Source organism: Carcharodon carcharias, chromosome 2 (genome assembly GCF_017639515.1).
Source record: "Carcharodon carcharias isolate sCarCar2 chromosome 2, sCarCar2.pri, whole genome shotgun sequence".
In the NCBI taxonomy this organism is placed as follows: Eukaryota; Metazoa; Chordata; class Chondrichthyes; order Lamniformes; family Lamnidae; genus Carcharodon; species Carcharodon carcharias.
In genome coordinates, this window is record NC_054468.1 from 57565793 (window position 1) to 57578174 (window position 12382).

General features: G+C 41.7%; 1 protein-coding gene across 1 annotated transcript in view; it reads left to right on the top strand.

Annotated features, from left to right (window-relative positions):
• zbbx (zinc finger, B-box domain containing) overlaps window positions 1-12382 on the top strand; it is a 143288-nt gene that overhangs the window by 76716 nt on the left and 54190 nt on the right. The window lies entirely within an intron of this gene.

Here is a 12382-nt window from a genome sequence, read left to right on the forward strand (position 1 = left end):
CTATCTTCCTCTCCACAGATGCTGTCAGACCTGCTGAGCTTTTCCAGCTATTTTTGTTTTTGTTTCAACAATAAGTTAATTTATTGTCGTTCTTTCATTGCTATGGAGTCAAATCCTGAAATTTCTTAACTTACTAGACTGTTGGAGTGCTTTCACAACATGGATTTCTATGGTTCAAGAATGCGGCTCATCACCACCTTCTCAAAAAAAATGAAAAACAGGCAATAAATGCTGGCCTGGCCTGTGATGCCCACATCCATAAATTACTTTCGTTATAAAAGGTGATATGATAGGAGGTTTTAGTGTCAAGGATGGTACACTGCCTCTCCTTGAATCATACATAATGGCAGTGAATATATTGGTAGAATTTAAAATTTTCTTTTTTCATGGAGTCAAGCTCAGTTAAAGTAGTGAAATATTTTGTTTTTTGTTCAACACCTGGAGACATTAATGTTCTTTAATAGATTTTTTAACATTGAAGTCAGACACTTGCAGATACTTGTGTGAGGCTTTAAAATGTTCGCACATAAATGTGAATTAAAATCAAAAATCAGCAAAATAATGAAATAAAACTTTAGTTGGAATATTTGCTTAATGTCAAGGTTGGAGATTGTGTGGTTTGTAATGATTTGCTCAATTAGGAACTTCTGACATTGAAATGTGTGGCATGGTGATGCTTTTTATTTTGTTTTGAATCGCACTAAGAATTAAATCTACCTTTCAAACATCCAAACGTTGCTCCGGAAAATGGACTGGATATATTGAGTCGCGTTTGCTGTCTCTACCTTTGGTGCAAGGAATTTAACATGGCAATAAAAAGAAAAGCAAAGATTCTGGAAATAGCATTTTCTGAATTTTGTGTGATGGCTGTTGCTGTGCATGTAATCAGGTGCAGCCTTGGTGATCATCCTGGAATTAGCGGATGTCATCTGATGCTACCACATATTGAACTTTGAGCTTTAATTGTGGCGCTTGTCAGTACAGTGGGCTAGAGATTTGTGGGGTTGAATTAGCATTGCTGCTCTTGTCCTTCTCACTGGTACAGGTCACAGGTAGAAGGTGCTGTTGATGTAACCTTGGTGAGTTCCTTTGTACATTGATTGCACATACTACAGTTATTGTAAGCCAGTGGTGGTGGGAAGGATATTAAGCCTAATGGCACAACAATATCATTGCAGCTGCACCCATCCAGGGGAATGTTCCAATACCCTCCTGACTTCAGTTTTTAGATGGTGGCAAAGCTTTCAGGGGTCAGGAGGTGAACCATTTGTTACAAACTACCCAACCACTGTCCTGCTCTTACAGCCATACGGTGGATATGGTGAGCCCAATTCAGCTTTTGGTCATTGTCGTCCCCAAAATGTTGATGGTGGAGTACTTGGTGAAGATGTTGTTGAAGGGCTCCTTGACATCATATTTGGTTGAATGATATGTCAGTGTTGATGATGATGGGAGCTACTTTCATACTCTTGTATTCCCTTCTTGCAAATGTGTCTGGATCAAGACTCAGATGTTGAGGTAAGTGATTCTGGTAGAACCTGAAATGAAAATGCAGGTTATTGATAAATAGGTATTGCATGTGATTGAGATGAGGCTGATAGCATAGTAATTAGTTGAGATAGAATTATCCTGTTTATCACTGGGTCACTGGGACATGTCAGGACAATATTCCACATTTTAAGGTAGATGCCAGTGTCATGGCCACATATATCTAGGTAAGTGTGGTGTCAGGTCAAATTAATCAATTCAGCACTCCCACATAAGATCACACTATTATTATGTTTGGAAGCTGTGAAATGTCCATATAATCTATTTTATTCGTTAATTGCAAAATTCAACTAGGGTGGTGTAAAATAATTTAAGAAACAATTAAAATGCTGTTTTCATGTACTTTAACTGTACTTAATTGTTGGAGAAGACATAGCAATAGTCCTAAGGAGAAGAAGTATGCATGTTATCTAGGCAGATGATTTACTCCACGCATTCCATCAACATCTGCAGATGGAACAAAAGAAAGGGCCTGGGTTTTGGGGTCAACAATGTTGTAGGATGTTGGATACTTTTCCGTAGGTCTTAATGAAGCCTTGGTAGTCTTAAGTAGGTTAGCCATATGTATTTATTAACTACAAGAGTTATGTACATACAGTAAAGGGTTCAAGTTATGAGCTGGCTCCGTGCTTGCTTATGCACATGGTTCTGTCCAACACTAGACTGACCCCTAGGTGCGGGTCATGCGTTCCCTTAGGTCACTGTGTGAGCAGTACTGTACTCAGTCCCATGTTAACCCTGGAATGTGCCAGATCCTTATACTACACCTCCCCAATGCCTTTAACCAATGTATTTCAAGTTATTCTAGTTAACACCGTTATCACTACTCCATCTTCCCCCCTTCAAGTCTCTGAGTTCATAGGTTCAGGCAGTCTGGAGGCCTTATAACCCTTCCATATCATGTTCTCACACCTGTTAGAGAAGTGATGGGCTCTGTTTGTTGCAGGTAAACTCTGTTGATTTGGAGGCTGTTCTGGATTCTGAGTATCTTCCTTGATGTCTTTGCACTGTACTGTGGGAACTAAGGATGAGGAGGAGACTCCTCCTTTTTCTCCTGACTGTACCCTCAGGGGTCCCAACCAGGTAGAACCGAGGTTGATCATCATCCTTCCTCATGATGGTATCCTCTCTCTCTCAAGGTCTTGAATCCAGACATTGTCATCCTTTTGTAGTTGTGGCAAGTGCCTGGTGCAGTACCTTTTATTGTAGGCAGAAGCCTGCTTCTGCCTGTAGGACTGCTCTCTTGTTTGGATGTCCTGGTAGTCCTTGGTACCAACCCTGGTATGAGTTTTTTTGGCAGGACTGGAAGTTATGTGCAGAGTTTCCTGCCCATCAGGAGTTTGTATGGGACAGGCTGCATTGTAACAGGTTGGACGTGTAGGTTAGCAGTGCTAAGGGAAGGTCCTAGTTCTTGTTTAGGAGGGCTTTTACAATGTGGATCCCTCTTTTGGCCTCCCCATTTGACTGTGGGTATCTTGGGGCGCTTGTATGGTGGTGGAAGCCTGATATGGTGGCAAAGGGCTCAGAATACTCATTTGAAAATTGTGGGTCGTTATTGGACATGACCTCGTTCAGGGTGATGTAGCTTGTGAACATCTCTATCAGTGCCTTAATTACTGCCTCTGTGGTAATTGTATATAGTTGCTTCACCTCAACCCATCTGGAAAAGTAATCAACCACTACAAGGAACAATTTGCTTTTGAAGACAAATAGGTTGATGCCCAGCATCTTCCATGGTGTAGTATGGAACTGTGTGGGGATGAGGGGCAATCTTTGGTCCTGCCTGTGCAGCATTCATACCTGACAGTTTGCTGTTCTCAATTGCCTGACCACCAGACAGCGGATAGGGCCTGTACCCTTCACATGGTGATACCCAGGTGGCCCTGGTGTGTACGTTTTTTGAAGGATCTCTGGCCGAAAGGAAACTGGATGACCAGCTTTTGTTGTGGATCAGGAGATCATCTATGACCATAAAATGTTTTTGTTGTTCGAACCACATTTTCATGGTACAAACTCTTGGCCTCTGTTGCGGCCACCCTTTTTGGTGGTAACGGCAAATGCAGGCACACTCTTCATCACACATTTGTTCCTGCCGAATCTGTTGGAGGTCGCTTATGGTTGCTGGACGGTGTCTCCTTGTCAATTGGGAGTACGCATCCAGCTCTTCGATGAGATTGACATCTTGTTTTGTCGATATCCGACAGTGTCCATGGAAAGCCTGTCAGCCGTTGTTTTTTTATATTGGACATATACTGTCTTGTAGGCAAACCTCATGAGGCACAGGTGGAACCTTTGGGTTCTGGGAGGCATCTTTGCTAACTCCTTTTCATCCAGTAATGAGACTAGTGGCTTATGGTCGGTTTTTGATTGTGATCTTGAAGCTGGTGATATGGTCTGAAAACTTCTCACATGCCCACGTGACCTGAGAGGGCTTCTTTTTTCTACGACAGTGTATCTTGTCTCTGTGTCTGACGGCCCTATGGAAACCGGCCAGTGACTTCCATCCAGTTGGCAGGGATGGGTCACAGTGGGCCAGAATGTCAGCGGAGAGTAGCATTGCTTGGATACAGGTGAATCCTTGCTCTTGATGCAAGTCCCAACACCATGCCTGGTCTGTCTTAAGCAGTGCCTCATAGGTTCTGTGACCTGTGCCAAATTTGGTAAAAAATTTTGCCTGCTGGTTCACCATTCCCAAGAATTACTGGAGGTCTGGAATCGAGGATGGGGTTCAGAACTCATGAATCGCTTTGGTTTTCTGTGGATCCACTGTGATGCCTTTATTGCTGACAATGTAGCCCAGGAATGAATTGATGTTTTGGAGAATTTGCATTTCTCATTCAGCATCAGCCCTGCTTCCTTCAGGCTTGTTTAGACTGCTGTGAATCTCTTGTCATGTAGTGAACCAATACAGTGTCAATGTGGCAAATGGGCTCCTGTAGGCCCTGCAAAATGGTTGGCATCGTACGTTGAAACATTTCTGCACCAAAGTGATTCCAAACAGCAGGCAATTAAAGCAGAATCCGCTGAAGGGGGTAATGAATGTGGCCAGCAGCCTGGAGTCTTTGTCAAGGGCAAGTTTCCAAAAGCTGCTGTTGGTGTCCAGCTTTGAAAATACCATGCTTTTCGAGAGTTTAGTCAGGCTTTTGTTCACTGAGCCCATGAGATGTGCTTCTTTTTATTGAACTGTTAGGTTGACACAAATACAGATGGACCCATTCAGTTTTGGCATGGGACCATCCTGGAACACCATGTGATTGGTTGTATGACTGGGGACGTGACTCCCAGTTTGTTATCTCATTCAGTTGCTGCTGCACTTGTTTCATGAGTGGGTCGGAAATCTTTTGTGCTATGAACAGTCACAAGGTTTTACTATCCTACCTCACTGTGATGTTGTATGTGCTTTTTAGTCAGCCCAGTCCTGTAAAGAGCTTTGGGAACTCACTTTTATACTTGGAGCCAGGCTCTTGTCAATTTTTTGTAGAAGGTTAAGTTCAACACAGGCTTTGTGGCTTAGTAGTGAACAGTCTTGGCTGTGGACCATGAACAGGGTCTTGCAGATTATCTTATCCTTGTACTTCAGCATCACCTGCAGTGGGACTTTCACCGGAAGCTTTATGGCTCCTGCTCCATATAGGTGTGTCATGGGTGGCATCAGCCACTGGGCCACCAGCCATCATTCTCTGTCCAACAGGACCATTACACTGGCTCCCATGTCCAATTTGAAGTTTGAGAGATGGCCTTTAACCAAAATGTCTGCATTCCAATACGAAAATCCTGTATCTTTGACCTCACCCAAGAAGAATGGTTGTGTGTCCTTTTGGTGTGCAATCACGATCTCATAAATCATCTTTGGGTCTTCTGAGCATTTAGATGCTTTGGCCTTGCACAGTTTACCGAAGTGTCCAATTCTGTTATATTGAAAGCATTGGGCTGAAATTGCAGGACATTGATCTCGCCTGTGGGGGCGCTTTGCTCCACAACGCTGACATGATGGCTTTACTGGTCGGTTAGGGATTTGCTTCCCTTGGCCTGGAGGTGCCTGTTTCTGTGCTGTTTTGCTAACTGGAGTGCAGGATTTCCTTTGTTCCACATTTCTCTTAAAATGGACCAATGCTGCACATGGAGTTCAGATTGCTAAACAATCTGGATAACTTTCTTGAGGGTAAGATCTTTCTTTGCTTGCAGCATGTTTGAGAGAGTGTTGTCTGCTACTCCTACAATTCTTTCCCTGATAAGTTCAGATTTTGAGTCTCCTATATTTGCAGACTTCAGCTATCCTATTCAGATCATTAGTGAATGAGTCGACAGGTTCCCCTGACTGCAGGACATGCTTATTAAATTTATCCCATTTTGAGGATTTTGTTGCTTCTTAGGTTAAGATAAACATCGAATGATTTTAGTACTACTTCAGATTTAGCAGGTGATTTGTTGATTCCTTATCTAGCAATAGTGTTGTCCGCTGTCGGTCTTACCAAATAAAGCAATGTGTTAATTTGTTCAGCTGCTGACTTTTTATTTAGACCTGAAGCAATCCTGTACCTAAGGAACCTTTTTCTCCAAAGTCCCCAATTAATGTGATTGATCTGGGCCTTGAATATGTCCAAATTGATCTGGGAGGGTAAACTTCTGATCCATGGTTAAAAAAGGTTTTAAAATGTAAGCTCAGCATTAAGAAGTTGCTGAAATCCAAGATGGTGATGCCGTTCATTTGAAGACTAAAGCCAGAATTTTACATTTGGCATGCGGACTCATGCCTGACACGCCGGAATGTAAAATGACACGCATTGACATTGGGCATGTGTCCTGACGTCATCGCGAACTCGCGTGATATTTTGTTCGGCGGGTGCGCGCTGGAGTCAGCAGCACGCCTGCCGATAATTGAAAGGCCTATTAAGGCCATTAACAAGGTAGTTAAGTTGAATTATACGCTGCTCGTCCAACCTTATGGTCAGCAGGCAGGCAAAAAGGCCAAGTGGCCTTTATGTTTTTTAGGAAACCTCATTCACAAGCAGGATGAGGTTTCCTAAAGCTGATACTAATTAAATAAAGCCATTATTTTGAAAATAAAAACATATCCCATCTTGTGACATCTTTCATTACATTTTTAATATATTTATTTGTTATTTCTAAAAAACACTTCAATCTCCCTGAGGCAGCTCCATGCCTCAGGGAAACTGAAGCGCTCTTTTGTGCTTATGCGCGGACTAATATCGGTCTTAGTAAATAAAACAATATGTTAACTTGTTCAGCTTCTGGCTTTTTATCTATACCTGAAACAATCATGTATCTCCATCCTCCCTCCGTCCTCACAGATAGCGCTCAGTGCTACCGCTCACGATCCATGCAAGACAGGCCATAATTGGCCTGCCCACATGAAATCGCGGTGTGGAGCTGATCACTAGCAGCGGTCAGCTCCCCAACTGCCCCTGCCCGCTCCCGCCGAGCCCGCCCGACGAATGTAAAATTCTGGCCTAAGTTTACCTGCGCTTGCTAGTTTGACGGACTCCCGCTGCAATGGCGCTTGTACTCAGCCTTTGAAAAAATTTTAAACAATGGCTACTTGGATTGACTAGCTGCAGATTTCTCTGTTTCAGCGCTATGCTTTAGGGTCGTGAAAGCGTCAAATCCTGGTCTTTGCTGATCTTTAAAGCTGATCCTTTAGTCATGACACAAATTAATATTTTTTCTTCTTGGAGCAAGCTCGGAGGTCACGATTTGAGGCATCGACTCGTTAATGAGATTTTTCCGATGGAGTTTTTAAATGGCAATTTCTGACCACTGAACTATTTAACATTTTTTCAGGACTTGCTTTATTCTGACTCTGCAATCCGTGAGTATTCAAACTGGATCTCCATGCAATCTCTGGAGTCTTTAGCTGCACAGTGGAGATTTTTTCCTCTGCCGTGTAGTAGTGAACAGTCCTGGCTTTGGACCATAAACAGTGTGTCTTGGATTCTTTTATCTTTGTTCCTCAGTCTTCTCTGCAGAGTGCTTTTCAATAGGACCTTTATTCCTCCTGCTCCATATAGGTGTGTTGTGGGTGGCATCAGCCATTGGGTCTGACAGGACCTTAACACCGGCCCCTCTGTCCAATTCTGCTATGGAGCTTTTCTCAGCAAACCTCCCTCAGTGGAATCTTTTTCTCCAAATTCTCCAATTATGTGACTGATCTGGGCCTTGACTATGCCCAAATTGAGCTGGAAGGGTAAATCCCTGATCCATGGTTTAAAAAAGTCAAGTGTAGGTTCAGCTTTCAGTCAGGCCAAAATGCTGCTCCTTTAATTTTCCAACTTTTGAATTTGTGCTCCAGCTTCTCTGAAGTTCTGGGTTTTTCCAAGAGTTACCATCATGTTGTAGGGTGTTGGAGACCGTTTGGCAGGTCTTAATGAAGTCTTTGTAGTCTTAAGTAGGTTAACTGTATGTACTTATTAACTACAAGAACTATATACATATATACAGTGAAGGGTTCAAACTAGGAGCTGTCTCCATGCTTGCTTGTGCGCACGGCTCTGTCCAACTCTGTCCTAGGTGCAGGTCATGTGTTCTCTTACATCACTCTGTGGGTGGCAGTCAGTCCCATGTTATCCCTATATGTGCTAGACCCTTATACTATAAGCAACAAAGTGATGGCACTCACTGCTGATATCAAAGAAAACTGCCCACAAAGATCTCACAAGCTCTGACATAAATTTTCTTCTGGTGCCAGCTTTACGAGACCTCTGGCATCTAACAACATTGATGTCATCTAGCAGATGAAGCAGCTGATCCCGTTGAAGAATTCTCATTGACATCAAGCTAGGAAATAACAAGCAGGTTTTACCATTCATGTTTTATAATTTTACAGGAAGTGAGATATAGATTGGGACATACACATGGGTAGAAGCATATCATAAACTTTAATTTTATTATTTTAAAAATCTATGTAATTTTTATCATAGAATGGAGAAGTTTCACATTCTACAAATCTATTAGTTTTTCAGAGTTAGCTTGTTCTGCCGTATGATGGCTTTACTGGTCGGTTAGGGATTTTCTTCCCTTGGCCTGGAGGTGCCTGTTTCTGTGCTGTTTTGCTAACTGGAGTGCAGGATTTCCTTTGTTCCACATTTCTCTTAAAATGGACCAATGCTGCACATGGAGTTCAGATTGCTAAACAATCTGGATAACTTTCTTGAGGGTAAGATCTTTCTTTGCTTGCAGCATGTTTGAGAGAGTGTTGTCTGCTACTCCTACAATTCTTTCCCTGATAAGTTCAGATTTTGAGTCTCCTATATTTGCAGACTTCAGCTATCCTATTCAGATCATTAGTGAATGAGTCGACAGGTTCCCCTGACTGCAGGACATGCTTATTAAATTTATCCCATTTTGAGGATTTTGTTGCTTCTTAGGTTAAGATAAACATCGAATGATTTTAGTACTACTTCAGATTTAGCAGGTGATTTGTTGATTCCTTATCTAGCAATAGTGTTGTCCGCTGTCGGTCTTACCAAATAAAGCAATGTGTTAATTTGTTCAGCTGCTGACTTTTTATTTAGACCTGAAGCAATCCTGTACCTAAGGAACCTTTTTCTCCAAAGTCCCCAATTAATGTGATTGATCTGGGCCTTGAATATGTCCAAATTGATCTGGGAGGGTAAACTTCTGATCCATGGTTAAAAAAGGTTTTAAAATGTAAGCTCAGCATTAAGAAGTTGCTGAAATCCAAGATGGTGATGCCGTTCATTTGAAGACTAAAGCCAGAATTTTACATTTGGCATGCGGACTCATGCCTGACACGCCGGAATGTAAAATGACACGCATTGACATTGGGCATGTGTCCTGACGTCATCGCGAACTCGCGTGATATTTTGTTCGGCGGGTGCGCGCTGGAGTCAGCAGCACGCCTGCCGATAATTGAAAGGCCTATTAAGGCCATTAACAAGGTAGTTAAGTTGAATTATACGCTGCTCGTCCAACCTTATGGTCAGCAGGCAGGCAAAAAGGCCAAGTGGCCTTTATGTTTTTTAGGAAACCTCATTCACAAGCAGGATGAGGTTTCCTAAAGCTGATACTAATTAAATAAAGCCATTATTTTGAAAATAAAAACATATCCCATCTTGTGACATCTTTCATTACATTTTTAATATATTTATTTGTTATTTCTAAAAAACACTTCAATCTCCCTGAGGCAGCTCCATGCCTCAGGGAAACTGAAGCGCTCTTTTGTGCTTATGCGCGGACTAATATCGGTCTTAGTAAATAAAACAATATGTTAACTTGTTCAGCTTCTGGCTTTTTATCTATACCTGAAACAATCATGTATCTCCATCCTCCCTCCGTCCTCACAGATAGCGCTCAGTGCTACCGCTCACGATCCATGCAAGACAGGCCATAATTGGCCTGCCCACATGAAATCGCGGTGTGGAGCTGATCACTAGCAGCGGTCAGCTCCCCAACTGCCCCTGCCCGCTCCCGCCGAGCCCGCCCGACGAATGTAAAATTCTGGCCTAAGTTTACCTGCGCTTGCTAGTTTGACGGACTCCCGCTGCAATGGCGCTTGTACTCAGCCTTTGAAAAAATTTTAAACAATGGCTACTTGGATTGACTAGCTGCAGATTTCTCTGTTTCAGCGCTATGCTTTAGGGTCGTGAAAGCGTCAAATCCTGGTCTTTGCTGATCTTTAAAGCTGATCCTTTAGTCATGACACAAATTAATATTTTTTCTTCTTGGAGCAAGCTCGGAGGTCACGATTTGAGGCATCGACTCGTTAATGAGATTTTTCCGATGGAGTTTTTAAATGGCAATTTCTGACCACTGAACTATTTAACATTTTTTCAGGACTTGCTTTATTCTGACTCTGCAATCCGTGAGTATTCAAACTGGATCTCCATGCAATCTCTGGAGTCTTTAGCTGCACAGTGGAGATTTTTTCCTCTGCCGTGTAGTAGTGAACAGTCCTGGCTTTGGACCATAAACAGTGTGTCTTGGATTCTTTTATCTTTGTTCCTCAGTCTTCTCTGCAGAGTGCTTTTCAATAGGACCTTTATTCCTCCTGCTCCATATAGGTGTGTTGTGGGTGGCATCAGCCATTGGGTCTGACAGGACCTTAACACCGGCCCCTCTGTCCAATTCTGCTATGGAGCTTTTCTCAGCAAACCTCCCTCAGTGGAATCTTTTTCTCCAAATTCTCCAATTATGTGACTGATCTGGGCCTTGACTATGCCCAAATTGAGCTGGAAGGGTAAATCCCTGATCCATGGTTTAAAAAAGTCAAGTGTAGGTTCAGCTTTCAGTCAGGCCAAAATGCTGCTCCTTTAATTTTCCAACTTTTGAATTTGTGCTCCAGCTTCTCTGAAGTTCTGGGTTTTTCCAAGAGTTACCATCATGTTGTAGGGTGTTGGAGACCGTTTGGCAGGTCTTAATGAAGTCTTTGTAGTCTTAAGTAGGTTAACTGTATGTACTTATTAACTACAAGAACTATATACATATATACAGTGAAGGGTTCAAACTAGGAGCTGTCTCCATGCTTGCTTGTGCGCACGGCTCTGTCCAACTCTGTCCTAGGTGCAGGTCATGTGTTCTCTTACATCACTCTGTGGGTGGCAGTCAGTCCCATGTTATCCCTATATGTGCTAGACCCTTATACTATAAGCAACAAAGTGATGGCACTCACTGCTGATATCAAAGAAAACTGCCCACAAAGATCTCACAAGCTCTGACATAAATTTTCTTCTGGTGCCAGCTTTACGAGACCTCTGGCATCTAACAACATTGATGTCATCTAGCAGATGAAGCAGCTGATCCCGTTGAAGAATTCTCATTGACATCAAGCTAGGAAATAACAAGCAGGTTTTACCATTCATGTTTTATAATTTTACAGGAAGTGAGATATAGATTGGGACATACACATGGGTAGAAGCATATCATAAACTTTAATTTTATTATTTTAAAAATCTATGTAATTTTTATCATAGAATGGAGAAGTTTCACATTCTACAAATCTATTAGTTTTTCAGAGTTAGCTTGTTCTGCCGTATTAAGAACTTAGCTGTTAAAACCCCAATTTTAGCTTATTCAGCGTGATCAAAGGTTTTTAAAGCGAGAATAGTAACTTAAAAAGTGGAAGTTCATGTCAATTTAGTGATTTCTTATGGATTGTCATTTACAAGGCTTCAGTGCATCCTGTGGAGGAACAGGGAATCACTGACAGCAATTTCTGGATTTCCACATTTAACTGCGCTTCTGTGATTACCCGATGTTGCTGTCAGTTTTATAAAATAATGACAGTGAACACTGACATTTTCACCATCATTCTAACTGCAAAATCCGGACCAACATATCTTCAATATTAGCTGCAGATATGTTGATGTTAGCTAATGTAGATTAATCATTATTTTTCCTATCCAAAGGTGTATTCCAGACCTGAATTGATAATCAACTACTGCCAACAGATTTTGAGATATACAAAGAATAAAACATAGCTAAAACATTACTTAATTAAATTAAGTGCACACTGCCTTCTCTCTAGACCAGGAAAAAAAAACCCTGAGCATTATTTTTTCAATAGCAGTGATATTTTTCTTCCATGTTAGTAAAATATCCAACTGTTGTAATCCTCAAATTCGTTCTCAATTTTTGTTTGGTCTTTGCTGTGTCTTCCAGTTAGTCAATTCCATAAATGTATTAGCCTTAAAGCATTTAAAAAAAAAATGCTTTTCTAATTTTTACTTTGTTTTTGACCCTTTTGCTTTGTGATAATTTTCACAGTTGATATTTTGTCATTTATACACAAGTTGTGCAAAGTTGTCTCAATTTTTTATGTAACAATGTTGGTAATGCATATTCTGATGCATGAGTA